Source organism: Amblyomma maculatum, chromosome 7, assembly GCF_055883805.1.
Source record: "Amblyomma maculatum isolate TAMU_Amacu chromosome 7, ASM5588380v1, whole genome shotgun sequence".
Taxonomy (NCBI): Eukaryota; Metazoa; Arthropoda; class Arachnida; order Ixodida; family Ixodidae; genus Amblyomma; species Amblyomma maculatum.
In genome coordinates, this window is record NC_139350.1 from 81,549,335 (window position 1) to 81,563,434 (window position 14,100).

Consider the following 14,100-nt stretch of genomic DNA (forward strand, 5'->3'; position numbering starts at 1 on the left):
ACACCAGACAAGAACTTAAACTACAAAATGCGCAACAGCCGCTGACGCGGTTGCCGAGCATTTGCGCCACCATTTCCACAGTAAGGTAAATTTATTGCTGAAATGTGTCGCAATAGGTGTCCGTAAAAATGTGAGCATTCAAAGAAACGACGCGTATTCTACTTTTCAGTCTTAAAGAAATAACGCGACACTTCACCTGGTGGCAACACCTGTACGCCTGCACTGCATGCGTTGCAAAGCTAAGTGTAAAATCAGCGCTCAAAAACGTCTAGACTACACCTCGTCTTCACATCATTCGTTATGAGGTGGTATCTTTGAATGTACAAAATGTAGTAAGCGTTAGAGCCTAGCCAAAGCTGACAAGTAGACAGCAAATTCACTTTTCCCAAGATTTGCCACAAATCTTTTATCTGAAAGTCATAATTCTGCCTTCCATAAAAAACCACCAACGGCTGCAAGCTATAGGGGCAACAGCTGGTGTACTGAGTGCTTGCATCATCAGTGATTACGAAAACGGCTCGCTCACACAATTCTCCAGCCTTCGGAGATTTCAATCGATTTCCCCTTAGCCCACAAGGAAGCACTCCTGAACACCGAGCGCTCATTATCGACTGCCGGGTCCGCGGCCACGTATGAAGCATCATTGTGAAGCTAAAATAGAGGCTGCACTCCCTGTTTGCTCTGCCTGGACTCTGTATCGTTATGAGTGCCATTACAGATTATGCGTTGTTTTTTTTTTTCGCAAGCTGTCGTAAACCCCTTCGTTGTTTAGGGCACTGCACAGATTCATCCAGTGCCGATCTCATCAGGAACGTGTATAGGTGACCCTTTAAGGCTCTGAGATGATCCATTCTTGCGCCCCTCCCGTTCAGAGATCTACTAAATGAACGATGAATTGAGAATTGAATTCAGAAGAAATTACAAAACGTCCGAAAAGCCCCAGGCTAGTTTCTGCCATATTTTTTCTTCTGCAGTGAGTTTTTCTTAAACAGTATGATAAAGAGATATACAGTAACCATGTATTCCATGGATTATTTTCCCTACCCTTCTTTTGCCTACTTTCTGTTGGTCATCCTTCCATTTGATGTCAGAAGTGGCGAGAGGCAGCACCTGCTCGCTACCACGGTGTAAGAATATTTTTAAATCGTGCTCGCTACCAGCCTTAACGTCAAAGACTACAGTCGCCAATTACAAAGGGGCAAATATCGATTTGCGATATACGAGGAGAACAGATAAGAGGAAATGTCGGTGCGCGTTCGGCAGTGCGGCAGGAGCTGCAAATCGATTGCGATGAAGCACGGAGAAATCTGCATAGACACCCGCATCCAAGTCATCACACCTGCCTGAATAAACGGGTACGTACCACGCTTCAATGAAAAAAAGAAAGCACTGCCGCGGTTTACTATTTTCTTTTATTTCCAATAAAACTAGCCTCACTTTTATCCGGTGCGAAAAAAGCGTTCTTGCTTTTGAAGAAACGTCAGTCAAAAAGGACGATGGACGAGGGGAAAGCTTCATAACAAAGGCTAGACAAACAGCTGAGCTTTGTTGCGCAGCGAAGTCAAAAAGATCATCCAGAAAAAATAAAAAAGGAAAGTAGCCGCAGTAGCCGAAATTATATAAAAAGTCAACTACTTCTTTCCATCAAGTAGACTTACAAAGCGTGCATGCAGTGATTCTCAAGAATCCTGCTCATCAGTAAAGCTCAGTTCGTAGTCTGCAGCCTTCGCTGTATGGCTTTTCTCGATCCCTGTGCACTTCGTCGTTTTTTACTGGTGCTCGTTCTAAATGCATGTGCACACTAGCCCGGATTTCAACTCTCCTGCAATTTATTTTTGTCATTATTCGTTTCTTCCCGTCGCCAGCAAAAAGAAAGTTATGGTATCGTTCACTGTCTTAACTTGGACACGTTTCAGACAACCTGAAATCGACTGGGAAAATATCTTCTAATCAGAAAAGAAATCGTCGCCACCATACCCAAGCATAGACACTACGGCAACAGTGTGGCAATGCTGGATAATGAAGATGATGATAGTAGTTCACGGAGAAATTGCAGCTAAGTTCAGTTTATTACCTTAGAGGTCCCCATGATTGGGGCATTACATGAAGGCTGATATTATATATTCAAAATGCAAATATCTAGTGTTAAGCAATCATCAAAAAAAAATAGTAGTTCTAAAAATAACGATGGCCACGTGATAGAAGTGATCATGAGGCAGCTCCGTCAATGAACCCCATGACACAGGGTATTTTTTTCTTTCCCTCAAGGCGGACTAATAGACCCATTTGCCAATCAGTTCACCCCCGGCTAAGCCGAGTATCAGGCCAGTGCAAAGCTTGTACCTCTCGTATCAGCCCAGCGACACTGGAGCTTGAATGCGAGGCGGATGCTCGTACCACTAGAACGCCACTGACACCGCGAGACCTCGACGTCGGCGGCGTCCGCACCACGCAGAGTTGCCGCGGAAGCCAGCGCTGCTTGTGCTCCTCTTTCACTACGTCCACACTCGCGCAAGCCATTGCTAGTCAAGCTGGCTTGCCTTCTGCGCAGCGTTCAGCGACAACAGGGATAACAAATATTTCGATGCGGGGACAAGCGTTGCAGAGAGATCTAGGAAAGCCCGCGGAGACGTAGAAATGTCAAATATTCGGAAATTCAAAGGGTTAAAAAAAGACGCTGTTGTTTTCGTTTTTTAAATCAGAAAATATGAAAGTGTAGAAAAAAAATTACAAGGGTTCAACGCTGCTGAACCAAATATTGAGCGAAAAAGCATTAGCTTCTGGTGACCGAGCGTCCTTTTTCTTCTTCCTCAGCCCACATATAAAGCCTCGCTTTAACCAACCCATATGAACGTGCCTCAGTGGCCTATAAGGGTAACGTGAATGCCAGGGTCCTAGCAGGCTGATTCTGACATAACCGTCCCATGTGAAACGAGAGACCCAAGTTGGCAGCTCCTGCTAGCCCGTGTGTCACGTGGGGTGTGACGTCAGCGCGTCACGTGGGTAAGACGTAACTGCGGCCGGGTCACACGAAGGCTTGAAAGTGCGAGTAGTATTGCTTTCGCAATAAAAAAACTATTCTCAGTTTTGATAGGAACGCTTATGGTGTAGCTCGGTAGAAAGTAAGTATATATATTACACTCGAAAAAGGAGCCTTAAAAGCCTTTTCAGGACAATATATTTTATCAATAAGGCCCGCATAGCAATATGAGTTGAGTTTGAGGCCGAAACACGTTCGTGTGTGCAAAGTAATATCCGAAAAAGGACCGCAGACTGGTGATGGATAGTGTGAGCTTCAGTGGCGCCTTTGTTTTTACAGTGCGTAGTGAAGGAGTACTGTGCAGCGGAGTCCATTTTGAATTTTTAAATTTGTTTTCTTATTCCTGGGCGATAAAAAGAAATCTAATTATGAATTTTCATGTTTTCTTTTTTTTTTTCAGTTACTTTAATCTGCATCGAAAGCCCGAGTGACTTCGTGCAGAGTGTGAGGAAAGGCGTCTTCAGAGTGAAGACACCACTCTGCGCTGCGCAAAAGCCGATGCAAAGAGCGGCTCCGGAGGAAAACAAAGACCGGATGCGCCGCGAAGACGTTTCAGAAGCAATTCGCTCCCTGTAATCGTCTGTGACTGCACAACCCATGGACATTGGCTTCCCACTCTACGTCACAAGGTGCATCGCCAACTGCGAAATGACTGCGTTCCACTTGTCGCCGAATTTTGCAGCAAATCATGATAACCATTGTATCCATTTATTTCATTTACAAGGTCATCAGAAGGCCAAAGGAAATTAGACTGCTTACGGCAAACGCCTACCCGATCAGCCCGTAAGCTGCGGGGGATCAGAAAGAAAGGAATGGGGAGAGGGGGCTAGCGGGTGGAATTATGAGCACGCTCCGAATGCTTCCCGGGCGCACTTGTTTACTATGAGCAGCGCCACTCCGCCGGAGTGGCACGGAAAAATGAATGAGCGCGAATATTTTTGCGGCCAAGGTGTGTCCTGTCCCCCTGCCGAGTACCTTCAGAAGCTGAAGGTAAATAAAGAAAGCATGAAGAAAAAAAATTAATGGTGAAAACGCGGTACTAGATGTGCCGAAAAGCAAAAGTAGGCTGTTCGAAACTCGCAGCCAGCTCACGACGATTCACTCGGCGTTCACGCATCACTCATCCCACGCGCTTGGCAGTGAAGACGGTAGCAGGGCGCAGACAGCAGCGGGCGGTCCCAACAGCAACCCTTTCGCGGAGGGCGGGGAAGAGAAAGGACTCGCAGTGAGAAGGGCGAACCGGGCCGGTGGGTACACGAACAACGTGCGAAGCAGCTTCGAGACGAGGGCAGCGAAAGGCGTAATTATTCCGTCCGGCCGCACGTTTCGCCGCCGCAACCGCTGAAGGAAATATTTTCGCCACCTCGTCCATCTCCGTCCCCTCCTCGACGACTTCTGTCTGCTTTTCCCGCAACATCGCGGCCGGCAACTTTGTCATCCGACACAACAAACGCCTAAGAGCGGCAGGTTCACGACGCCGTGCAAGACGAGGGTAAACACGACGCCCGGCACCAGCGTTTTTGTTTGTTTGTTTTTTTCATTCGCCGCCCGATATACGAGCTCGAGGTTTGTTTTTCGAGAAAGACATTTGTTACGGAAGACGCGTGTCGAGCATAGGCTCAAGAAAAGAGAGAGAGAGAAAAAAAAGTAAGGGTTTATGCCTGCGCGAGGACTCACAGGCGCTCCGACGTGTTTCTTTCCTAGATTCAGTTGCGAATAGGGCGCAGCAATGCGCGGTGACAAATGAAGGCTGCTCTGCAAACGGCGGAGCATCGTTTACATCATCGCCTTCGCTGGGAGACGAGTTTTCCTGCGTTCCGCTGGAAAGACCGTGTATGACGGATGAAACAACAGCTCCCCGATTCGGAGCAGACTAGAAATTTAGATTCAGGCTTCCTTCAGCCTTTTCAACTTTCGTTTTCTTTTTACTTTTTTTTTTGCGCTTTCCTCCGGAAAAAAAAAAACAAAAACAAAAAAGCTGAGCGTCTGAATTTCGTGCGCCGTGCTGGTCGCGCGAGAAACGCGCCAATTCTACAGCTTCCACGAAATGCGCGCGAACCCGAGAGAAAGGCGCTTCGGGACTGAGCACGTCGGAAAAGCCCTGAACCGTGCATTGGCACCCCTTAAGCGGAACTGTTTATCATCGAAATTGACTTGCGCAAAGGAATGGACTGCGCCGAACAACAATTGTATAAGCTCCAAAGAGCGTCATAGTTGAGCACTGAGGCCCAAGCCATGTTTCGTGGTGGTAAAAGAGCACTGAAGCATGACAGGAAATATATATAAAGCAATTAGTTTTCTGCCGATTAATTATTGAAAGGGAAAACATTGCCGCCATTAGGGTTTCCAGCTGCGCCACGTTTATTTAGCGTCCCCATGCAAGAAACGAAGCCTATAGAAGTTTCGTTCACCGCTCCGAACGCACGATGCTGAAGCTGTTTCTCCGGTTGGTGAGTTAATCGCGATAACATCTACCACTAGGCACTGCTGTGTTTACCCCAATAAGATCTTGCCGTTAAGAGAATGGGAGTATGCGATAAAGCCAGCCAAACTAACCCTAAACAGTGCCAGGTCGAGAAGAGTGACAAACAAAGGAAACGCGTCACCCGGATTCTCCGTCCAAACGGCGCTCCTTATTACGGGAGACGCTGGACACCTTGGACACAGATGCTTGCTTTGTTCGCTACTGGTGGGCCCACTGCCACATTTCGAGCGAACTCTTTTCGCTGTGATCTCTGCTCTCATTTATAAGAGGTGCAGAAAAGTACCCGAAGACAGTAAGCCGACCGACTCGCGTGATGCCAAAGTTTTTAGCGGGAAAACATTCGACTCTATAAACGCAACCACTTCATGACCGCGATGGAGTAGCCGCGAACCGCCTATCGTCAAAGTCAAGCTCCGATCCACGTCCGCTTAATGAGTCTTGCAAGGCTTACGGACCTTCCGCCTGGAAGAAAGTGACTTTGGCAGAAGCCCGAGGCGCGTCTGCGGACTGAGAAGGAATTGATGTCGCCAAAAGGCGCCTTTTCTTCCCGCCGACCGCGTGGGAGCTGCTCAGAATGGACAGGTTCGCCCGTAGGCAACAAAAATTACCCGAGTATACGCATATGCCGGCGTCTGTGTGGCGTAGATTTCTTTGCCATTGGCTTCAGCCACAGCAGCATGGCGATCTGGTGTGCTGCACGTGACGTCATGAGTGACATTGCAATAATCGACGCATAGCCCCTGCTCTACACATTCTGACGAATTTCAGTGGGGCGTTCTGGTGGGCTGCGAGTGACGTCACGAGTGACATTGCAAAATCGACGCATAGCCCCCACTCTGCAAGTTTTGACGAATTTCAGTGGGTGGATCGGAGCGACGCTCAATGTTTCGCCACGCTCGACGGCGGTCACTCTGATGTCCGCTCAGCTGACCCTATAAATATATGGGTGAGCGGAGAGTACGCGTGGGGCGAAAGGTCGTCGACTTCATTCACAGTCCCGTTCTTCCTGCATAAAAATGAGCGAGTCTCAGTGCAGCCGCAAACAGCATCGGTAAGCGTGGTCATTGGGCATTTGCATTTCAATCTTGAGCTGTGAGTTCGACCTCTTCAGTGGGTAGCGTCGCAATTTCGTGACATGCATGAGCAAGAAGGAAATGGGAGATATGCGTGCACTGAGACGTGGATGACTGCATCATTGCTACATTTCACGGCACGACGCAATGATTTTTAGTCCGACAGCAATCGGGCATTAATAACGAACATTTTTCTTCCCACTCCGGGCGCATGCGCGGAAAACAATACGAAAAAAGAAAACCGAAGACCCACCATATGCGAAGAGCTAGAAGAAATGAGAACCTTCAGAACCTACGCGTGTCGCCGAGGCATAAACCATAAGTTCAGGCCTCGGGGCACAATCGTTTATATTTTATACATAAAGCAGCACTCTATGAGGAAACTGCTGCTACATGAAAGCAGTAACGTATTGAAAGAGCGGCCTCTCGACGCAACCTGAACCGACGCAACTTATGTGTTTTCCAGCTCCCAGATCACGCTGATTCGATCACGCAAAATCGCGGGTTAACCCTCGCTCCGGCTTCCTGTTACGGAAGGCCTTGCCTGTAACCCCTACGCGCGACCCGTTTCGAAAGCCCCGTGATGTTATCAGGACGGCCTCCACTCACGCGTTTTGAAGGGAGGTCGCTCGAGGGAAGCACGCAGTCCGGTTCTGTGCCAGGCGGCCGTCCAGCATGCGGCTAGCCACCCGAATCGCGCGCGCGATGGTAATTAAAAGCTTCGGCCGCCATTCCATCACGTGGCCCACTCCGTCATCCGTCTTTCTCGATACAGGCGCCCCTGCCGATACACTCGCGTGCTGTAGCCCCGCAGCTGCCAGCGTCGGCCGCCTAGGCGCTCGTGACACGCCGGTCAAGGCGAACACGGCGCGCGCGCGCCGCGTCCGTCGTCTTCCTGGTGGTGTACACGCACCGCTCCGCCGAGTCCGACTCGCGGAGGATGGGAAGACACGTTGCACTTCGTTGATGGCGTTGGCACCCCGTCGAGACGCCCCCTTGTCACACCCATTATCCTCACAATGTGGCGGCCCTGCTCTCTAAAAACGGCGTCGAATTGACGGGCACCCCGCGTACGTAGTTTTTTTTTATTATTATTATTTATTGTTTTTTTTTTTTTTTTTTTGGGGGGGGGGGGGGGGGGGAGGCGCGTGGAAGTGGCAAAACGGATACCGTGAGAACGCGGATTCCAGACCTCCTTGCAGGTATATGGTGTATCCTGCGGCGGCCGCTGCCCGGATTGCTTTCCTTTATTGAGAAAAAATTAAGAATGAAATCGGTCTCCTCCGCGTTCTCATGATAGAGAACGGACCGTATTAGTATATTCAGCCCGTGTAGTGGCACAGGCAGAGGCATATTATTCATTACTTTTGGGTAGCCTCACCATAATAATGTGTATTAGTATATTATGCAGAAGACTGAAAGTTTTTTCACATGGACGGATTCTTTCGAAATGGCAGCTGAGTGAAGCCAGCAACGTATGCGCTTGGATTTTCTCCGCAAGTAATTGAGACCGGACAAGTAAGCGCCGTTTATGTTCGATGCGAACTGTATTTGGCGTAAACACGAGTGGTGAGTAATAAAAGCAATGAAAGACTGTCAAAATCAATGTAGCTGCTGCTGCCTAGCCCTCATGAACCTCACCTTAAACTCAGATTATAACCGGTGTCTCCTTCGGCGACCTACCATGATCGATCTGTGGTTAATAGGCTCGGCTGCTGAACCCAAAGTCGCGGGTTCGATCTCGGCCACGGCGGCCGCTTTTCGATAAGCCGAAATCCCAGGCGCCGGTCTACTGTGCGTTGTCAGTGCACGAGAATTCCCCAACCGTCGAAATTTCCAAAACCCTCTACTACGGCGTCCCATATAGCCCGAGTCCATTTTGGGTGTAAAATACCACCAACAAAACCAACCTGATTCAGTTTGCTGAGACGTCGCTTTTTTTTTTTTTCGACCGGTAGAGTGCGTTTGAATCTTTGCGTTACAGGTCTAGGCTTTGCTATTTTTGATTATTATCGATGGTTCTAGGTGAGAAATGGTTAAGTGTAAAGTGTCGGACCTAGCAAAAATCAACACGCGTGTAGGAATAAACCTTACATCACTTCATACGCAATGCATTCGAATTTGACGCTTGAATTTCGTTTTGGTAGAAAATACATATCTATTTACACGCCATTGCGTTTTGCCAGCGATATACGATTAAAAAAAAAATAGCATCCGGCTCAAATTAACCGAAATGTACCATATGGGAAGAAAAAGAATAGGTACAGTCCATACAGAAGTAATATCAGAAAAAAATGTTCAGAAAATACTTCGCACTTTAAATTTCACGCTGAGCCAGAGTGGTGATTTGTTAAAGTCTGGTACGAACATATCGCACATTCGATTATTCTGCAGTTCCCACTCCCTTGACTTTCGAAGAAATCGTACGACTATGCGCTTCAACATTTTGAGAGCTGGTCGCTTCTGGGAGAACCTATTGCGGCCAGAAGATACGGCCAGGGCGAAAAGAATGGAAATAATCAGAGGTATGTACTGCCAGGCCAAAGCCGAAGTTTAGCTCGGTTTGGTTTATAGGGATTAACGTCAAAACGTATCAGGATATACGAGGGGCCGCTGTAGTGGAGGGCTTCGGAAACTTCGGCCACGCGGGGTTATTTAACGCGCACTGACGTCACACAGTATACGGGTGCCTTGCTTTTCGCCTCCATCAAAAAGCGGCCGCCACACCCGGGATTCCATCCCGCATCCTTGGGTTCAGGAATAGAGCGCTTAGACTGCAATATATAGCTCATAACTGAGGAACCCGCGAATGTGCAAAACAGAACGAAACAAAAAGCGGCAGTGACCAGGAACGCGGTGCATGGCTGTATGCAGTGCGCCAAGTGGGCGTGAAGAAAAATCCTGCGAGGGAGGCAGTGTCGCAGCACTTTTCTTTGCTCGCCTTGCTGATATAAAGGGGAAGACGATGGTAGTCTGGACAATCGAAATGGTAAGGAGTTTACAGGCACCTACAGTCAGTCATGGAAAGAAGAATATGGACTACGCTTCGGCATTCAGAGTCTTCTTGCACGTTTATTAGCGAAAAATAATGCATTCTTATTGGATACGCTTGTAATATTTACCTTTGGCGTTGCACGTGAAGGCTGAAAACATATTTATTTCCATTACATAATCGAACAGAAGTGTTTGAATGCGGAAGCGTGGTCCAATTTATTCTGTCCGCGACTGTACATAACAGAATGATCACAGAGAATATCTAACACCTTCCACCAAAAAACTAACGCGTGTTGTAGAAAATGACGGTGTCGATAAGAAAGGCCGCTTGGTTCTTGGAGTACTACGAATGTCCATGTTCCCCGATAGGTTACTAGCCTGAGTAGCGCCGAGTTGTTTGCCAGATGTTCCTTCGCCCAACCGGAGTCACATGCAGCGTACCGGCTAGACAAGGATGTTTGCAGTGTATGCCTCTGTTTTCTTGCACAAGCTGCGCCTTGCTTGCAGAAACGCGTCTTAGCGCCTGTTAGTGTAAGCGTTGAGGAAATTTTTCTGCCCGTATATGGGTGGGACGTTGCGTAAACAAAGAAAGTCCTCGCTTTATTTTCCGGTGTGCATTTCAACAGTCTATGGTGCATCTGCCGTCAATCGCTTCCCAAGTATGGCTTTGCCGAAAACACTCTGACGTCACCCTTCTGCTACTATGTCATCCAGTTGAGTAGATATATAGCACGTGGGCGGGCCAGCTGCGACACCAACGCCCCCCACCTACCCAGAGAGGGCGCAGGCATACCCGCTGCCTCTGCATCGCGCAGTTCTTTCGTGAGATGGTGAATGGTGGGCTATGGAGTTGTTGCTTTCTCTTGTTCAAGCCCTTTGTGACAATACGCGATGCGGCGGGGGCCCGTTCCTCTTTTTTTTTTTTTACCAAGCCCTGTCTAAGGCCCTGTCTCTTTCTCACATCTGAAAAAAAAAAAGAAAAAAAGAAACAAGTTCGGAGTGCATTTTCCTGTTGACTGAATGCATAAATACAACCCAAATCACAAAACCATGCATGTGTCGTCCTCCCAAATGTAATGAACAAACATTTTAGGCACTTAATTACGGATCCCATATAGTACACCTAACGATAAAGGATGCTATCATCGCGACCAGCGCAGGAATGATGTAATTTGATTACTGTAAGATAACTTCGTTATTTTTCCTCTCGAAGCTCGTTATTTCTCCAAGCAACAACGCCCCCCTCACCCCCCTCCTTACTGGCAAGGCCCGCAATATAGTGAAGGAGGCGAGCGGTGAACAAGCGATCTCTGGAGGAAAGCAGCTACGAGCTCAAGAAGTTTTGTTCGCCCTCCAGTTACAAGTTCTAAGCTGTGGCTCTTCATGGCGCGGTCCTCACTCAACAGACACCGACTTCCGCGTTTTTGCGTCTGCCCGTGTCTGCTTTGTGCTTCAGTCGAGGAGGGCCTTCCGAGATATCTGCCCCAATGACTCGCCAATATAGAAAAAAAAAAAAATGTTTCCTTTTCGAGCCTGTGCGAGAGTGTTTGGCACAGTATAATAAATATTTCGACTAATCGTTTAAGCGGTGGTTTTTACACGTAGGGATTTCCCCGTCAAGGAGGATGCGGCTAAAGGAGTGGCGAAGGTGCGTATAGTGTTGATAAGCTGCGCTTCTGCTCTGCCAAAACGCATCAAGAAGCAACAGAATCACAGAGTAAGAAAAAGCACGTCGTGCACGCTATCAACCTCGCGTCATAGTAGTAATAACAAGAATAAGAAGAAACAGTGCCGGTAGGAGAAAGTCCAAATCACCTGCAATACTGAATGAGCTATAAGTATTGTAATGTCATTTAAGAAAGAGTGGAAATATGTTCACGTATTTTATCTTTACACACACAGGCAGCGCAACGTATAGGTGACGAAATTGAGTACGAAAATAAAGCGGGCGCCACAAGTCATGCCGCATCCACGAACAATGATCTCGTATGAGAGGAAAGGGGGACTACCTCCGCAAATGAATAGCCTAAATCATTATAGTGTCTGTCCTGCACAAAGTGAGAAAAAAAAAAAAGCAATAATGGCCCCCTTCCTTTTTGTATTGGTCGTGTCATTAAAACTGTCTTTACTTTAAAGACACGTCGGGTGATGCCGCCTCGGTGAAAACAAAGAGATTGAGTGACGTTCCTGTTGAAGGCAGCGAAGCGGCAAGCATTTAGCACCAGTTACGCAATGCTTATATATTTATATAGTGAAGATCACCCCACCAGGAGATCGCCTCTGTGCACTGCGTGGTGCATATGATGTCATATATTCCCATGTATATTCTTGGATATGCGTGGCAATTTATATGATCACCGTATGTAGGCGCTGTTCGTTTTGCATCCCACAAAGCAACCCGGGCTTTGGCTAAGGCCAGATGTGGCAATGGGCCATTGCGGGACGCTCCACGGACACCTCGGCACGGCCGCGCCGCTGCTTGACGTATAAATTCGGGTGGAGGATGTGCAACGGCAGAGCCTCTAGGGTTACACGCAGGAGGAAAATACAAAATATTGTTTCGATACGGTACTTGCGTTACAGGAAATAGATGGCATAGTTGTGAGAAAGGACACTTAAAAACACGTAGAGGCGATAAAAGCGGACTGGGCCAAAGAGAAGGCTCCCCTTCCTCTAGCCGTTGCATTCTTATACGCAAAAGCACGAGATGAGGATGTTCCAATGCTAAGATGAAACACTGGGGCGAATGGTGAGACAATATGCGTTCTAAAAAAGACAACGATGAGAGCACGGGGAAACAAGTAGTGCATCCCAGTGGCGTTTAACGAAAAACGCGTCCCCTGTGCACGCGCGTACAGCGCAAAGAAATAAAGCTCGGTTTTGATGGCACTGAAGAGTGAACGAGTTAAGAGCTTTCACAGGTTAAAAATTGCAAGAATAATAATTGAAAGCTTCTGAAAATTGAAGATTGCAGTTTTTCGAAAGGCTCCATTGACATCTGCATGAGCGTTTTGTGCGCTGATCCGGACAGCAGTCGGGGGCAGCGCACAGTAACGCATAGAAGAACTTTACCTCAAGTTTATTCCTCAAAACCGCAAATAAGGTGAAAATGCGAAACTTGTTAAGGGAACAGTTGTCATCTCGTCAAAGCCATTTGAATGCTGCGGTAAGCATTTCTGCCGCCATTGCAGTGACAAAAATTGCAAACTTTGCAGCTGAAATAGAGCAGTTCAACACTTATGTTCGAAGTCAAACACGTGACGTGAAAGAAACGCAAGGAAGTAAACTGAACTCACAAAGCATTCCCCGAGGCGATTTCTTCGCCCGCAGTGACGACAGCATTCGATCCGAGGGCCTTCGAAGGTGTTCGATGAGGTCGTAACCCACGCCCAGCCGTATTCCGCCGGTTCAGGTGAGAATAGAAAAACGCACGGTCCACGGTCACAGCAAGAGACGCCTAAACCACGAGCAACGACCGATCAGGAGTTCGACAAGAATGATGCTGGCGAATTCCGTACAGGATTCCGATAGGAGAACTGGGCGTCTTCTGCAGAAGAAGGGACGGCTGCGTCACTCGGAGAGTGGAGATGGTTTTGGTCTTCTTAGCGTCACTGCAATCAAGCGATATCTGCCCTCTAAGCGGGACTACGCTTCACTAACGACGTTCCACCCACTGAAAAACTTCCAGAAGCCCTCACGCAACTATCCTCGAGGCGACAGCTGGGTTTCTCGGCGAAGGCTGCCTCGAACGGCGCCGTGCGCGCGGCGTCGACGGCGAGCGGCGGTGGCGCGCGGTCCCCTGCTCCGGCGGCGGCCGGCGTGAAAGTGAAATCTCCTGCCGACGGCGCGCGCGACGCGCGGCGCACCGAGGAGCGCAAAGCAAACACAAGCAAGCGACGCGCGTGGGGCGCGCGCGCGGTCCCGTTTTTTCCCGCCTTCTCGCCGCCCCTGTCTCTCTCTCTCTTTGTCTCCTCTTTCCACTGACTTCCCTGCCCCTACTCTCTCTGAAGCTCCTGCGAAGCTACAGGCCGGTGAAAAGTCTCCCGTTTCACGCGTTGATCCCTGGGTGTAGACAGACTCTGGCTTGCTTGTCCACTGACGCCTGTCTTCTTATACTTAGCGGACAGTGGCGACAAGGAGGTTATACTAATTAGTGCAGCCTCCTTGGTGGTGACTACTACATATATATATGAAGCGAAGGACGTCTAGAACCTGCAAAGCGAGCAAACTGTTAAAGGCGGGATACACCACATCAGCCAATTACCCCTGGGATGTACGGGACGTCACACTGAGTGCTGCAACGCCAATAGAAGCAACAAGCGTAACGAGAAAAAGCAGTGCCTGTGGCAGGAGAAACCGAGGCTGCTTTAACGGCAGCAACATTTGCTCTGATGTTAAATGTCGCTATGGACGCTGGTTCCGTTTGCACTTCTGGCCCTATTCACTGTCATGTCTTTGAAAAAAAATCACGCACGAAGGCTGCTATGAATTCGAACAAATCGGTTAAA

The 14,100-nt window shown here is 48.4% G+C and overlaps 1 protein-coding gene across 2 annotated transcripts in view; it reads right to left on the reverse strand.

The window, feature by feature from the left end:
• The window catches only part of LOC146183745 (uncharacterized), a 269,633-nt gene that overhangs the window by 38,980 nt on the left and 216,553 nt on the right, over positions 1 to 14,100 (reverse strand). Inside the window, exon 1 of one of the 2 annotated variants that reach the window (XM_084609188.1) lies at positions 12,889 to 13,430. The exons of the other annotated variant lie outside the window; for it this stretch is intronic. The gene's annotated coding sequence lies outside the window, so the exon portion shown is untranslated. Of the gene's footprint in view, positions 1 to 12,888; positions 13,431 to 14,100 lie in introns of those variants that run through there. 2 annotated transcript variants of the gene reach the window in all.